General features: G+C 44.7%; 1 protein-coding gene across 1 annotated transcript in view; it reads left to right on the top strand.

Annotated features, from left to right (window-relative positions):
• The first annotated feature begins 813 nt into the window (after positions 1-813).
• The window catches only part of GCGR (glucagon receptor), a 53,111-nt gene continuing 36,739 nt past the window's right edge, over positions 814-17,185 (top strand). The window contains exon 1 of the mRNA XM_075279376.1: positions 814-993. The gene's annotated coding sequence lies outside the window, so the exon portion shown is untranslated. The remainder of the gene's footprint in view (positions 994-17,185) is intronic.

Below are 17,185 nucleotides of genomic sequence, written 5' to 3'. Positions count from 1 at the left end.
AATGTGCCCCCTCTCAAAGTCTGTCACCAAGAGGTACACTACCCAGAAGTAGCCTCTGAGATCCTTTTTATAGGACAGCAGGGAAGCCCTTTTTACGCCCTCTTGTGGCAGGAGACAGCATCTGTAATCCTCTATATATCCGCCTGAGACGGAACTGCAGGGCAAGTTTTTCCCCAATCCGATATTTCTACCTGGGTGCGGTGTTTTCTCTTGTCAATGAGTTTACGTTGTGGAGTGATCACTGTCTTGCAGCTCCCCCTGCTGTTCGGGCATCTCCTTTCCCCATATTGCTGTGACCATACGGCTTATTGGTATCCCATACGGCATGTCTTAGTTTTCATGGATTATATGCGCTCTATGGTTGGGAGGAAGGATCGGTATGTCTGATCCATGAACATTAACGCGTTTTAATTTTTCATGACACACGACGGAGAACCACTGCCATGTGAATAACCTCCAGGTCATGTGACGGGTACACGTCGCTGTAACGCATCAATATCCGAAAGACAAAAAATTTACGTATTATTCGATGATTGTAACCAGCGGAGACATTTCGCTATTGTCGTGGCTTTAGGTTCTGATGAAATGCGTCGGGTGTCGTCACTATTGCGGCTCGCACACAGCGTTATCTTACGTATACGGCGACTTTAGCTCTGCGTTGACTACAATCCACTTCTAGATGAATCAGGGCTTTTAGGACCCAGAGTCCGCTGCTCCTCGCCATTCAGGCAGCCTAAATGACAGCTCGTGTCCCCTCCCCCTGGGCAGGCTGTGCTCGGCATCTGTCAACTTACAGACTCGGGCAAAGACACCGGCTCCTGGTGAGACATCTAACCTGCTCGGGGTGCAAAGGAGTCCCAGAGGGGGCAACGAAAATTCCTAGTATGTCCGATAGGACCGAGCTGTGTGTCTGGCATGGATGCTGAGGGGTGACCCCAAACTCCTAGGACTGCCGTGTAACAAGTGTCTCTTGCAAACTACAGCGAGAACTTTGTAAGTGGTTCATGTCTCCTGTTACTAGTAGTGTATTAGTTGTCTATGTCTTAGTGAGTAGCGATACTTGTCTATTACTTGTCTGTGACTCCTCTCGCTTCTTCTTACATTCCGCTTTATTCTGTTCTTGTTACATAAATGACTTATTGTATCCAAAGTAGAAGGACAGCTGAGACTTGTGGTTCTACATCGTATGGGATATAGTACCTGGATGCCACCTGTTCCTCTCCAGACTCATCTTGCACTGCTGGGATTTGTAGTTCTTCTTTATCACTTCTTCTTCTTGATCCTGGGATTTGTAGTTCTTCTTTATCTTATACCCTTTTGCAATCCTTCTAGCTGGGATTTGTAGTTCTTCTCTATTCTATATCCCTTACAATCTCTATACATTGAGTTTGTAGTTCATTATCTCGCCCTCTTCTTTACCCTACACCCCTTACAGTCTTTATAGCTGGGATTTCTAGTTCTTCTGTATACCCCTTAAAGTCCATATAAATGGAATTTGTAGGGTTTTTTTTGTTATCTCCCCCTCTTCTTACCCTATACCCCATTCACCCTTTATAGCAGGAATTTGTAGTCCTTCATCTCCCCCTCTTCTTACCCTACACCCCACTCACTCTTTATAGCTGGGATTTGTAGTCCTTCATCTCCCCTCTTCTTTACCCTATACCCCAGTCACTCTTTATAGCTGGGATTTGTAGTCCTTCATCTCCCCCTCTTCTTTACCCTATACCCCATTCACCCTTTATAGCTGGGATTTGTAGTCCTTCATCTCCCCTCTTCTTTACCCTATACCCCAGTCACTCTTTATAGCTGGGATTTGTAGTCCTTCATCTCCCCCTCTTCTTTACCCTATACCCCAGTCACTCTTTATAGCTGGGATTTGTAGTCCTTCATCTCCCCCTCTTCTTACCCTATACCCCAGTCACTCTTTATAGCTGGGATTTGTAGTCCTTCATCTCCCCCTCTTCTTTACCCTATACCCCATTCACCCTTTATAGCTGGGATTTGTAGTCCTTCGTCTCCCCCTCTTCTTTACCCTATACCCCAGTCACTCTTTATAGCTGGGATTTGTAGTCCTTCATCTTGTTCCCATCTTACAGCCTCTTGCTCATTGCTTTTTGTCCTTATATATAACATTTTCAGCAATTTTCAGCATTCCTCGATTTTAATGCAGCGTTTCGGGGGTCATTATGCCTTCTTTGATTGTAGTCCTGTGTACGAGCGCCGTCCATACTTCCCACAGATCTGAGGTTTTCCCAATGGGAGTTTTGGGTTAGAAGTCACGTCTGTCTGTGTGGGAAGCGGCTACTGTGCAGATCAATGAGTGATGAGGAGTGGGTGACCGGACCGCCACTGGATGTGTAGCCGGGCTACTATGGTTGGCTAGGACATGTGCGTTTCAATAGTCACCTTAAATCTGATTTTCATGCCAGTTTTAGGCTCTTTCCCTACATAATATGATGTTTTATGGTCGACAATCTCCTGTGGGTGGGTTGTCGGTTGCAGATATAGTTTTGGTTACTGGATACACCATCATCTGCACCAGTGCCAGTGTCTGCATTAGGTATGCCAGTCCGCTCAGGACCCCTCCTGGGGTTTACGACTTGCTCAATGCCAAAGACTTGACTCTTGGTCAACTAATTCCAAATAAACCCCTTGAGCCTTCCAAGTGTGCGGCCCCGGATCTGGCAGCGGCGTGTTTGCTACGGGCGCTTATTTGGACTTTGTTAATTTCTAATGCACCTTGTTAGTAGTGTATTTCCTGCATTGTGCAATGAGCTGCGGGTTACTGATCACCTAATGACTCTAAAAGTAGTGTGGGTAGAAGCAGGTGCGAGGCTATAGGACATACAGGAGCGCAGATCTATACACCTGTGGCTTACCGGACCCTATAGGTGTTATCGGACCCTGCTGGCACATACGTGTGCAAAATAAAGAGTTTATACCGGTTATGTTTCTAAGAAACAGGATAAGGAGATCATTTAAAGGGAGACTACGAGGAGGAGTGATTCTTTTATATTAGTGCTTCTCTAGGCTCCCCTTATAGAGATAAGACGCTATATTGACTTAATGCCCCCTACGGTTATGATTAGGGGCCAATACATGGACCATATTGCGCACTGAACACGTTCTATGTACAGAGGAAGCTTGTGTGACCGCTCGTATCTCAGTTATAAGGGTAGGGAAACATCACGTTGATTTTTGAGGAATTAAAGGGTTCTTCAGCCCCAAATTGCACGTTCATACTGATGTCATAGGTTATGAGCATGTGCAGGTCGGACACTCAGAGCACATACAGATCAGCCATGGATGGAGAGACCGTGCAGAACCATAATAGGAGCCCCATCCGCTCCATAGCAATGGAAGTGCTGCACACAGTCCCCGTCCACTAGCAGCTTTTGGCACCCAGACACTGTCAAAAACTGCTGATCTGTATGGGGTCCAGGTCCACAGATCACATACTAATACTATAAGGGCTGGACAAACCCTTTAAGTTTGTGCAAATATGTCTCCTAGCTCATCAGGGATCTAACAAAGCAACTAAAAGTCAACATTTGATTGCATTCCTGGATTATTTGAACACTAGGGGGTGCTCTTCTTTTTCTATATTTACTCTTAAAGGAGACCTGTCACCGTGTCTGAAAAACCCAGTGATATACTTCATCTGATCGGCGCTGTCATCCTGAGCATTTGGCTGTTTTGTTTATCCATATCCGTTCGGCTATTCTAAAGCTATAAGCCCTGTTGGTGTTGATACAAATTAAGGTCTACTAACTAAGTGGGCGGTAAAACGGCATGACCCCACCCCCCAGTGTCCCCGCCCACTTGGTTAGTATAATGTGTATCAATATTAAAAGGGTTTATAGCTTTGGAACGGCTGAACGGATTTGGATAAACAAAACACCGAAATGCTCAGGGTGACAGCGCCGATCAAATGAGGTATGACATTGGGCTTTTAAGACCGGGTGACCAATGTGATATATGTTTAAAGGTTCTGCATTCCCTTTAAGCCACTTTGCAACATTGAAACCTTGAAAAAACAAGTAGTGAAAATGGGAAACCATGAGGCTAGTGAGAACATGAGCATAAATGTGCAGATTTTATGTGAAAGGCAATTTTTTCTTACAGGAAACTTACTGTACATTTAAACAATGTGAACGCCACCGGAAAAAAAAAATCCTAATGAGAGTTTGTCTAATGTTTCAGGATATTTTCTGTGAAATCGTATTTCTACACCATATAACTGGTTATAATGTACGCTCAGCGTGTAATGGGCCGGGGAGGGGGGGGGGGGGACATTTATGACCGGAATAACCCGGCTGCTTAGCCGATTTCTAATTAGACAGAATTCTTCAGTGCACATTAAAATTCCTTTAATCCAGACAGTCACGTAATCCAGACAGTCACATAATCCAGACAGTCACGTAATCCAGACAGTCACATAATCCAGACAGTCACATAATCCAGACAGTCACGTAATTCAGACAGTCACATAATCCCGACAGTCACGTAATTCAGACAGTCACGTAATCCAGATAGTCACATAATCCAGCAGCCAATAATCCAGACAGTCACATAATCCAGCAGCCAATAATCCAGACAGTCACATAACCCAGCAACCAATAATCCAGACAGTCACGTAATCCAGCAGCCAATAATCCAGACACATAATCCAGACAGTCACATAATCCAGCAGCCAATAATCCAGTCACATAATCCAGCAGCCAATAATCCAGCACCTCTTTCAGACAATTGAAGGTGCAAAATAATTTGTAATCTAAAAAGAAAATTGATTATGATATTTCATATTAAAGGGAATATTTCACCACACCATCTACTCCAACTCTTTCCACCCTTTAATAGACGCCACTTTACTGATTCCGGCGCAGTTGGAATTTTTTCTCTAGCCCCACCGTTCCTGAGCAATCATTTCCATTAATTTCAGCTCCCGCTATACAAATTAAGCTGGTGGGCGGTCTCAGACTACCTGCTCCACTCCAGGACCGCCCACCTGATAGTAGAGAGCTTAATTAGCCCATTGGGTGCTGAAACTTCTATTAATGATTGCTCTGGAACGGTGGGGGCTAGAGAAAAAATTCCAACTGCGCTGGAATCAGTGGAGAGGAGTCTATTGAAAGGTGCAAACAGTTGAGTTGGAGGAGGTGGTGAAAGGTCTTCTTTTAGGCTTTGGTAATAAAAGTGAAATGGGTCACATTGTGAGTTGCTGAAAGAGCAATACCTACTATTTTTGAGACTCAGAGTTGTATTGATGGATCGCAATACAAGGGGGTTAAAGGGATTCTCCAGGACTTAATAATTGATGACTTATCCTTAGCATAGGTCATCAGTAACTGGTCGGTAGGGCATCCAGCACCTTGGACCCCTACAGATCAGCTGCATCTCTGTGCCGTTACTTGTACCACTTCAAAGGTCAGTGATGTCACATTCATTATTCAAATGGCTTGTTTGCAGCCTAGTCCCATTCAAGCGAATGTGGCTGAGCTGTAATACCAAGTACAGCCCCTACTGATGTACGGCACTTGTGTTCTTGGTATTCAGTGAAGAGGTCACAGTGTTCACCTGGATATAGAAGACAAGGCCAGCTTTCTGTTACACCGAAACTTCTACCCTGTGCCAGCCACTCTATGGCTGCCCATTCACTTTAGAATACAGTTTACACTAATCACTCCCATCACAATGCCCTTCATGTTACTGCACCGTCCTACATGCCCTTTCTCAGCTCTGTCAGCCATACTACTTTTACAATATCCTTTATCATCCACCCTAATCCAAATTTCCCACTTCTTACCTCTTCTCTTGTGCTGCACCAGTTCTCTACAATGCGCTACCCCAGGCAATCTGGTTATTTGCCATCTATAGCTTTACAGAGTTTTTCCAGGACTGATTAATTAGTTACGATAGGTCAAGAAGTGAAGATCTTTAGGGATCCGACACCATAGATCAGCTGTTTGAAGTGCCAGTGGCGCTCCCTCCACTTCACAGGCCACATTCATCAGTAACACGGTCTTATGCTAGCTCAGTCTGCTCTGATACCTTGGAAAACTCCTTTAAGATTAACATCCTCCTTAATCCAAACTTCCAACTTCATTCAGAACTTTTCTCGTGCTGCACCAGTTTTCTGGAATGCGCTACCCCAGGCAATCCGGTTCATTTCTAACATCTATCGTTTTAAGAATGCCCTAAAAATGAATCCCTATTGCATTATCTAATCTGACCACTTGCATTTTACCCTCCTTCACCCTTCTATATTATTTCTCAGAACCTGAACCCATGCTTCCCAACTGTGTCCTAGGGGGACATTATTCTGTGATAGCAACTGGAAGGGGACATTATACAGGGGGGGAAATATAAAGAGCGGGTCACAATAAGGGGGGCATTATACCATAGGGATTTCAAAGGGACTATGTGGGAACCATAAGGGGCGTGATACTGTGTCAGGGCCATTATACAGTTTTGGGGCACATGGATGGGAAAGGGGGGAGCCAAAGAGGAGGCGGACGGGGCTGGGGGTGGATTTTGCTATACATAACTTTGTATATGGTATTCATCTAACTTTAGGTGTACTAGCCAGTAATCCAGAATACATTATTCTATCATCGATCAGATTCCATTTATGAGGGATTTCCAAAAAAAATTCTGTCCCTTTTTCGTGGAAATCATGTTACTATTCTGTACATGCTTTTTAAGATTGGTGAATTTTTTTCCAGGAACCTTGAGTGAGAAGTTCTGTGATTCACGCGGCGCTATCAGCGCTCTCGGCACACGTCGTAATATCATTTCAGTAGTCTTAGCTTCTGATTTCGGTTTCTTCAATCTCATGTGTGAGGTTTCCTCAGCGTGAAATTTTATATGACATAGGTAAGGGCCAAAGAAGTTTCTCACCGTGGGGGCAAAAGGCCCAGTTCTCTGTATGGATTTTCCTGGAACTGTGTTCTCCATTTATCATGTACAAGATGGAAATTAGAAATCCAGGGGTCCCGGGGTGAAAACTAAGGACTCCGAAATCAATTTTCAAATAATTTTCGGGTACGTATGTGTCCATGTGATGTAGCGGTGGGAGATGGTAAGTGGTAACCAGAGGGCCGCTAAATGCAACGGTCTAGGAGTGTACACCATGATATACTCTTAGTGGAAGGGAGCTAGAGGAGGGGGAGCTAGATTTATAAGGTGCCCTGATAATAAGCTGGTGGGGGCCATTAGCACAGCGATCCTGCAGCACAGGGTCGAAACGCCATCTCGTTGCAGTTGTCAACACCTGACACCCCTCTAATCTATAGGGTGCGACTTGTTCACATTGTAAACAGATATCGCCATAGGGGCTGCAGCACTGGCCCTGGACTCAAAGGGGGCCCCGAAGGTCCCGCTGCCACGTCCAATATTACCACTATTCTAAATGGCTTAAGGACGACAGGGGCCCATGAGCTTCAAGTTACGCCCAGGACATAGAATTTTATTTCGTCGCACACAATTTTATTTTTTAAGACTGAATTTTGTAAATCTAGTCATACCAAACACATGGGAGCAGATTTATTAAGACTGATATTTTGTATGCCAGCCTTAAAGGGATTGTCCAAATTTTTAGCACGGGTGAGGGGGAAGGTGAAAAAACAGCCACTGCACCGTATAGAGAGCTGTCTACGTCTGGCTATGTACTCTGCGCAAAACCAATGGCCGCCATTGCTGATCGGTGTTGGGTTTCGAATCCTACCACACCAAGGATTTTCCAAAAATATCTATCCTTGGACAACCCCATTAAATGTACATATGCGGTTCCTGTTTTTGTCTAAGGCTAGGGCTGTGGTTTGGTAAATGGATGTTTTTACCTATTTTACTTCTGTTTTTACTGATAAACCTCCGATAAAAAGTAAGACCACAATAGCAATGATGAGTTTCGACAAGTCTCCCATGTCTATAGAGGGTGCACGTATCTAGTTGTGGTGCTGTGTGTACATGGCGTGTCACTAAGGTTGGGAATTGTGGTGCAATGACCTTTACTTGTGCACAAATAAGGTGTCGTTGTCGTGGTTTTTACGTTTCGCAGTCTTTGGGTGGTTTTCCTGTACTAGTTTATTTTTTACGAAGTTCCAAGAAGTCGGTATTTTACTCACTGAGATAAAGGTAGAGCTGCCCAGAGACAAACGGAGGTTCGTCCGTCAACCCCATAGAAATAACAGCCTAAATATCGATATTTTTCCAAAATTTTCTATGAAATTTTCTGATTGTAGATTTGTTATTCGATTTTCTGATTATGGGGGCGACCATCTTTGCTGAACCTCTTCTCTGCTCTGTTAACAACATTTAGTGATACGCTTTACAGCATAGTTAGGCAGGGTGGCGGTGGAGATAAGCTGTGACACATCTAATGTCAGTACTGATGTAATGATACATACCTCTCAACCAGCCCAGATTCAGTGGGACAGTCCTGGATTCCAGTTCCTGTCCCACTGCCCTGGTCGGCTGGAGGTATGTTCTGGCTTCAACTCGTTTGTGTCTTCCGGAGGCAGATGAATTGCACATGGCGGTGAAGCAGAAGCCATTTATTCGCTGCTTCACCATTCTTCCCATGTGTGCTCTGGTATGACGTCATTCACACCGCCCCGCAGTAGCAGATACCTCTGGTAGAAGAGACAGCAAGGGAATGGGGAGAGGGGAGGATTAGTGTTTTTTTTATGTTTGGTTGGTACCAGGAGAGGGACATAATATTGTGGTGGCAAATGGAGAGGGACATTAAACTGGGGTAGATGGAGGGGGATATTAAACTAGGGCACATGGAGGAGGACATTAAACTGGAGGCAACTGGAGGAGGACATTATACTGTGGGGGATAGCTTGAAGGGGACATTAAACTGTGGGGATAGCTCGAAGGGGACATTAAACTGGGGCCAACTGGAGAGGGACATTAAATTGAGGCAACTGGAAGGGGACATTATACTGTGGGGGATAGCTCGAAGGGGACATTAAACTGGGTTCAACTGGAGGAGGACATTATACTGTGGGATAACTGAAAGGGGACATTAAACTGGGGCCAACTGGAGGGGGAGATTAAATTGAGGCAACTGGAGGGGGACATTAAACTGGGGGCAACTGGAGGGGGACATTAAACTGGGGGCAACTGGAAGGGGACATTATACTGTGGGGCTAGCTTGAAGGGGACATTAAACTGGGGTCAACTGGAGGGGGACATTAAACTGGGGGTAACTGGACGGGGAGATTAAACTTTGGGCAACTTGACAGGGACATTAAACTAGGGTAACTGGAGAGGGACATTACTCTGTGGGGGCAATTAGAGGGAGACATTATATTGTACTGGCATATCATGTTAGGGTGACTATAAGGGCATTATACCGTGAGGGGGCACAAAGAGAAATTGATGGGAATGGGTGTGGTCAAAGTAGAAGCGGGTGGAGCTTAATTCACTGCAGCATGCTATGTGCGCCATATATCCCATCCCTCTTTCTGCCCTTTAAAAGTTGATGAGTGATGATGAGTCAGTGGTGTTTTTTTATAGAGGTGTTATCTTCTACTGTAAAAGTCTGCGATGTAATTTAGGTGACTGCTACAAAGAAAACCCCTATAGAATTGGCAAGTGTTAGTCTGTTATTAGGATTACTGGTCGGAGTGAAAATTGAAGTCCTTTTTTTCTAGATAGATAGATAGATAGATAGATAGTGACATTGTTGACAGTGATATTCTTAAAAATACGTTTAACCTAAAAATTTGGTTTAAAAAATGTCTACTAGTAATGGATGACTGAAAGGGGGGCAACGTTGGCAATCTGAGAGGTCATCCGAATAAATACATTGCAGTGGATCACAGGACCCACAGTTTGGCCCAGGCTCTGACACAATGTTAGGGGGTGTTCACATACCAAAATGGGAAGTAGAAAATAGACCTTTTCTATTGGTGTGGAGTTTGCCAAATTCCACTAGAAAATCCATTTACAGAATTAGGAATTTGGCAAAATAAAGTGGCAAATTCAGCGTCAAGATCCGCCTTAGTTTTTGACAAGCAGTAAAATTTGCTTCATGTGTGACCAGTTCCTAGGGCAGCCATTCCTAACCAGGGTGCCGAGACTATTTGGTAGCAAGATGGTGGCATGTGTTGATGTCAATGTTTGGTATTGGTAGAGGGCGACTATTTCCTATGGTGGACCGAGCCTGGACGCTCAATATATCTAATGTCTCATATTCTCACTTTCATGAAATGAGGTTGTCCGGTTGTCACAGCCCCGCCTCTGGTACAGCAAAAACTCTTGGCAAAATATTTTTGGAACCGTTGAACGAAATTTGTCGCCTCTTGACCAAGGATCCGAATGAGTCACGTGGGAGCAAAAGTGAAACTCGGTCTTAGCATAATAGTTATCTGTGTTTCCGGGAGTTTCTGCCTCCCCTCGAAATACTGACCTGTACTTTAATCTCTGTGGAAAATCAATGAACCTTAGTTATGTGAAAAGTAGCCTTAGCGTATGTACACACAGAGTTATAGTTCAAGCAGATATTGGAAGAGGTTTTTGACTCGTTTTTTTAAAAATGCACCAAAAAATGACCCTCGTTAAATGTCCAGGGTTTTTTAGTAATAAGTCATACTCACCAGTCACCAATGCTACGGTGTCCCAGGCTGCTGTCTGGCCCCCGCGGGGCTCCAGGGCTTTCTTGGTGGAAGTCCCACCATGTGATCAATCAGAGACCTCAGTGGCCTAAGGAAAGGTACTGAGAGGTCACCTGCCTCAGCCTCAAGCATTTTTTCTCTCGAGTACTAGACAGTTTGGATATCTTCCATTCATTTTTATGGGGCCTGACCTTGCATGGTTGCACTACCTTGAGAAGATGGATCTGGGACCCATCTATCAGGTTTATTGGTGGTAGTCCTAAAGTCCAGACAGATCATGAGTTACGATGTACAGAATTCACATGCCATGAAACCTAGAAGAAACCCCTTCAGTAAAAATCCATAGGATCATTTTTATTGACCTCAGCAGTAGCCATACACATTGAAGCAGAATTTTACTTGACAGCAGTGTACTAGTCCTCCCGTGTTCCAAGCCCAGGTGCCTGGACGGGGGTCATTGATGTTTTGCATCTTCTTGTTTGCTCATGGTTGAACTTCTGCGAAGAGCAAGGATGATCAAAGGTGAACCCAAATCTATGACATGCCTGCCCTCAATACCCTAAAACCATAGCTGAAAGCTCCTGGATTCTTGTGTAAGATCAAAAACTTTCCCAAGGATCTCCATGTAGGACTAAGACCATTTGTAATACTGGGTGCGTTGTAGAACCAGAACCACAGATTATACAATGAAGATGGACCTGGCTAATGACTGATAACAACGCATCCCGATGGGCCTCATTGACTATGATAAGGTCCATTGGGTAACTATTTTTTTCTCCGGACAATGAAAAAGTTGGGCTTGCAGGACTTTTTCGGTCAGATGGACTCTACACTGGAAGGACTCTTATATAGATGTGAATGCAGTCTTACCCTGGCCATTCATGGTTAACATAATGACCCCATTGCTCCTATTCCAATGTTTGTGCCTCCGCATTGGTCTCTACAACACACAAAATTCCTGAATAGTCAATAGCTGGTCACCATGAGCAGGAGCACAAAGTGGAGACCAATGGAGAACCAATAAGTCTCTGAACTGGACCAAGGAGAGATCAGTGAAGATGAGTATCAAGTTTTACTTTATCTTGGTCTACTGACCATTAAAAAAAATTCTGCCAGACAACCCCTATTAAGAAGTCCTCAAATGATGGAGATGATGGGTGGAATACTCTAGATGATCTACAAGGAGCTAGATGATCTAGCTAAGGAGCTAAAGGTCACCCTACACATGGCCGAACCAACCACTTTTAGTGGGAAAACGTAGGAAGGCCTTTCAGTTCTCCTCTGACAGCTGTCGGGGCAAACATAAGGTTTGTCATGTTTAATTTCAAAACCTCATCCTTTAGTTGTCAGGGAAGATAAGCCAACTCTCGGGCGCCTGGCAGAATCCATCCCTGTTCTCATCTGGAAACACGTGCTCGGTGGCCTTATCGAGTGTTTACGTGTTAGGGGAAATCGGGAAGAATCCATTTAGCCAACGGGTATTAAAGGTGTATGGAGACTTTAAAGCTATGTCTGGACCAGAGGAGTGCTAGAAGGTTTGACACTTGGGGCTACCACTTTATAGCTTCTTAAGGCTGAACTTGGCGATTTCGGTAGGGTTAGCCTAATGAGTAGGAGGGTCTTTTGACCTTCTCCGACCAATGATGTTAGGGAAGAGAAGGATTAGGGACATTAAAAAAGACAACACCTGATCTTTTTGTACTGGAAGGAGATAAGTCACCACCTCCAATGGTATGGATGGGTATGGGGTATCATAAGAGATGTCAACTGTATGACTTATTCGGCCAATGGCGCTCTAAGGTGGGCACTTTCAATTATGCCAACATTTTTTAGTTTGCATTGAACTTTGAGAGTGGTTGGACTCTAGCTACTAATAACTTGTCTTCCTTACAGTTGGGTTGTTGTTGTTTTTGGCATCGGAGATCCAAATTGGTAGGCCATGCTTTTGACTTTACAAGAAAATTCCTCAAAATAATTTTCTTCTTAAGTGTAGATCATTCAAGAATTCTCCACAGGCCATGTGGTTATTCATTGATATCTCTATGGGCCCATACTAAACTAAACCACCCTACTTGACCTTACCACTTCTCCGAGTGCTTCGCTTACTACTCTCGGTTGTCAACCTTTGACCGTCTTCCCATTATTGAAAATCATTGTTAATACTCAACACCAGACTTAGGAGGGGCAGGTAAAGGACAAGGGGCACAATTTGGGGGCTGTTCTTTGTTGGCTTGGCGGTAGGGAGCTGTCGTTTCCCACCGTAATCCGCTTGGAATGTTTCCTGAACTTGGACCATCACTCGGACTGCCCCTCTACAGGTGTCCTGGCTTCGTGTTTTGGGTTAAGGAGCTCAAGTCATGGAGAGGTCATGGGTCACATCTAACACTGAAAACTCGGGAGCAATTATTTAGCAATTAGGAATGTTTCCTGTGTGCGCCTAAGGAGGGTAGTGGCTTACGCCATGACCTTATCGTGAACATTGGAGGCCTTCTATGAAGTAGTTTCTCTTTCTATTTAAAGCCTCCTATCTGGTCGGAGGTGCCTGCGGTGGAATCTGGTCTGAGCCGGCCCAGGAATGCTACCCCCGAGGGTGTATTAGAACAATATTACGTGTGTCAAATCTTCTCTCTAGCCGGATTATACATAGAAATGTGAAAGGGTTTAATCTGCCTAATGAACAAGTCCATTGTTTTAGGGAACTCTAAGGCTCTGCCATGTGGTGCACACGGACCCAACACCCAAATCAGATTAAAATACATCCGGTTTAGTTCACACCTCTTTTTTGTTGTCCCTTATGTTTTCTTCAGACTGGACCAATTTACGTGACCTATAGATGGCCAGGGACGCTATGCTTAAAGGGAATGCGTCAACAAGTTTTATGTTACCAATTTTTGAAAGAATTTTTGGTGAAATTTTTGTTATCTATATGTTTCAAAAATTGCTAAATAATCTGTAGTTCTGGCTCTGGCCATTAAGACAAAAAATATGCTGAGATGTCCTGTAAGAGATTTCTTTGCAGCGGTCACCTCACTTACAGCACACTGATGATCACAGCTATCATGTACATGGCCCATGGTTACCGACACCTGGATCCTGCACTAATCAACCAATGCGGAAGTTGTATATAAGGTACTAGCATCTGCCCGCGACTTTGTCTGTGGGTTGGTGTTGGCGCTGAGCCGCTTATATTTAGCCAATTGCTGTTGTGGATGATCCGCCTGCTCCTGCGTCTCGGCTCTGCTACATCGCTCCATATGGGCAGCATACTCAGTTGTATGTACATCTCTGCATATGGAGAGCGTACTCAGCTGTGCTACAGCACTGCCTAAGCTCTGCTACATCTGTCCATTTGGATTATAGGGGTTTTCTTATGTCAGTGTCTCAGCAGCTTCTGTGTTGGAAATGGCTGAACGGATGTTGCAGAAATTTGTCACAGTTTGATCAGCCTGCTCCCGCATCTTGGTTCTGCTACATCGATGCATATGCATAGGATACCCAGTTGTATGTACATGTTTGCATATGGAGAGCCTATAGAGAAACTCTGCTACATTGGGCAATTGTGATTACAGGGGTTTTGTTATGTGACTGTGTGAGCAGCTTCTGTGTTACAAAGGGCTGAACGGATGTTGCTGAAATGTGCCAAAGTTCTCCCCCCTCCCCCATCAGAGGCAGAACAACATATTCCCTGTAGTACTCACTGAAACTGTACACCCGATATAGTCCTCTTGCCCACACACAGCCTGCATGTTCTGTAGTCTCCTGATCTTCTATGAGACTTCATTTTCTTCAGCTTTCACACTGTCCAGCTTCATCCTATATAGCTCCACCCACAAAATAGTGTGCAGCTCCGCCCGCTGCCTAGCATGATCCTATCTGAGAATGGCTCAAGGACCTGTGATGACATCATCACAGGTCCTTTAGTGTTGTGTGAACCTAAATTCCTTCACTGCGGTCATGTAGTGACGTTATTTACCGGGATAAAAAGTAGCCTATGTTTTAATCAGGGTTCCTATCTATGTATGTGGCAAATTTCATGCAAATCCGTTCAGCCGTTTTTGCGTGATTGATTAACAAACATCCAAAGTCACAAACATCCAAATATCCAAACATATTAGTAGGATATAGAAGGCTATGCTCCTATGCAAGTGAATGGGAGAGGGGCTGCAGATCAAGGCGCTACAGTGCTAAATCGCTACAGTGTACGCTGTATACAGCGTCAGGTCCGGTAGTAACGATGGCGCCGAGAACTACAGCCCTGCTACCATTCACTTCAATAGGAGCAGAGCTGCTCCCGGCCTTACACCTAGTGATTGAGCTGATCGGGATGGGGTCCGAGTGTCGAATCCCAACCCATCTGATACTGATGGTGACCTATCCTGTGGAGATGTTATCAGTATCTGATATCTTCAGGTCCCGGACAACCCCTTTAATATATTATATCTTAGTAATAGTATTATTTTTACTGGAGACTGTGTACGTGTGATAACTGGTGACTGTGGCCACATAAACCACTATATACGTCAATTTCCTATACATGACCTCATGCTGAACTGGAAACAAGTTACCTTAACCTTTCCATGACCATATCCTTTCATTATAACTAAGCTTATATTATTTTTGTTGACAGTTCCCTAAATCAGATAAGCCCCTGTGTCCTCGCCACCAGGATACCTGAAAATTACAGCTCACATTTAAAGAGGACCTCTCACCACCGACACCAACTCCATCTTGTTTCATCCTTCAATAGACTCCACCCCACTGATCCTGGCACAATTGGAATTTTTTCTGTAGCCCCCACCGTTCATGAGCAATAAGTGCTGTTAGTTTTGGTGACTAATATGCTAATTAGGTTCTCTAATGTTTGGTGGGTGGTCTGAATCACACCCCATTGTATGTCCTGGGCCGAGACTGGCCACTTGACACTAGAGAGTCTAAAAATCATATCAAGCACCAAAACTGACACTGCTGGTTGCTCAAGAATGGTGGGGAGTAGAGAAACAAATTAAAGTCAGTGGAGGTTGCTAAACTATGTGGAAAAATAAAATACGTGGAATGTATTAAAAGGTGCAAAAAACTTGGAGTTGTTATATGTATTGGAAGGCCCCCTTTAAAAAGAATACTTTTGTCCCCAAAACAGATGGATAGCCATTTTTCTCGTAGACCACTTTCAAAATTTTACTGCCTTTAATGATGGAAATTTGTGTCACGGCTGAGATCCCTGGGGGTCCACCATTAATGATTACATCCCTTGTGATCTGGGTTAGTGACGGGGTTTATGATTTCATACCTGATGGTCTAGGGCAGTGAAGTGGATAATGAAAACATCCTTGTTGCTCTAGGGCAGAGAAATGGTTAATAGTAGCATTCCTGGTGGTCTAGGGTAGTGAATGGGGTGACCGGTAACATTCCTGCAGGTAGTGAGTGGGGCAACCAGTAATTTTCCTTGTGGTCTAGGGTAGTGAATGGGGTGAACAGAAACATTCCTGATGATCTAGGGTAGTGAAAGGGGTGACCAGTGACATTCCTGGTGGTCTAAGGTAGTGAGTGTGGTGACCAGTAACATTCCTGGTGGTCTAGGGTAGTGGGATGACCAGTGACATCCCTGGTGGTGTAGTGTAGTGAATGGGGTGACCAGTAACATTCCTGGTGGTCTAGGGTAGTGAGTGGGGTGATCAGTAACATTCCTGGTGGTCTAAGGTAGTCAGTGGTGTGAACAGTAACATTCCTGGTGGTCTAGGGTAGTGAATGGGATGATCAGTAACATTCCTGGTGGTCTAGGGTAGTGAATGGGGTGACCAGTAACATTCCTGGTGGTCTAGGGTAGTGAATGGGGTGACCAGTAACATTCCTGGTGGTCTAGGGTAGTGAATGGGGTGGCCAGTAACATCCCTGCAGGTAGAGAGTGGGGTGACCAGTAATTTTCCTTGTGGTCTAGGGTAGTCAGTGGTGTGAACAGTAACATTCCTGGTGGTCTAGGGTAGTGAATGGGTTGACCAGTGACATTCCTGGTGGTCTAAGGTAGTGAGTGTGGTGAGCAGTTACATCTCTGGTGGTTTAGGGTAGCGAGTGTAGTGACCAGTAACATTCCTGGTGGTCTAGGGTAGTGAGTAGGGTGACGAATAGCCTCTCTGGTGGTCTAGAGCAAGGAAGTGTTAAAGGGGTTACTAAAAAATTGAAGCAACCGGTGGGGTGGTTGGGGTGGGTGTGAAAGATAGCAATAAAAGCTATATTCTCCTGTCTGCTTCTGGTCCCCATTTCCGTTGTGTGCTGGTCTTGCAGCGATGAAAGCCATGAGGCTCACGTAATTGGTCTCAGTGGTCACACGAGCCTCACAGCTTCTGACACTGCAAGCCCTGGAACACGACAGCGAGGGGAAACGGGAGCAGACAATGAAGTGCCAGGAACAGGAGAGTGTGGCTTTTCTTATCTTTTACACCCACCTTGCCTGAACCACAGGTTGCGCCAAATCCTGGACAATCCATGTAGCAGTAGAATCTGTGATCTATTAGAGACCCAAGAACAGTTTTCGGTGCGGGAGAAAAAGCATATTTTTGTTAAGG

This window comes from Leptodactylus fuscus, chromosome 6 (genome assembly GCF_031893055.1).
Source record: "Leptodactylus fuscus isolate aLepFus1 chromosome 6, aLepFus1.hap2, whole genome shotgun sequence".
In the NCBI taxonomy this organism is placed as follows: Eukaryota; Metazoa; Chordata; class Amphibia; order Anura; family Leptodactylidae; genus Leptodactylus; species Leptodactylus fuscus.
The sequence above is the reverse complement of the archived record's forward strand: the minus strand, read 5'-3'. Positions and strand labels throughout refer to the sequence as shown.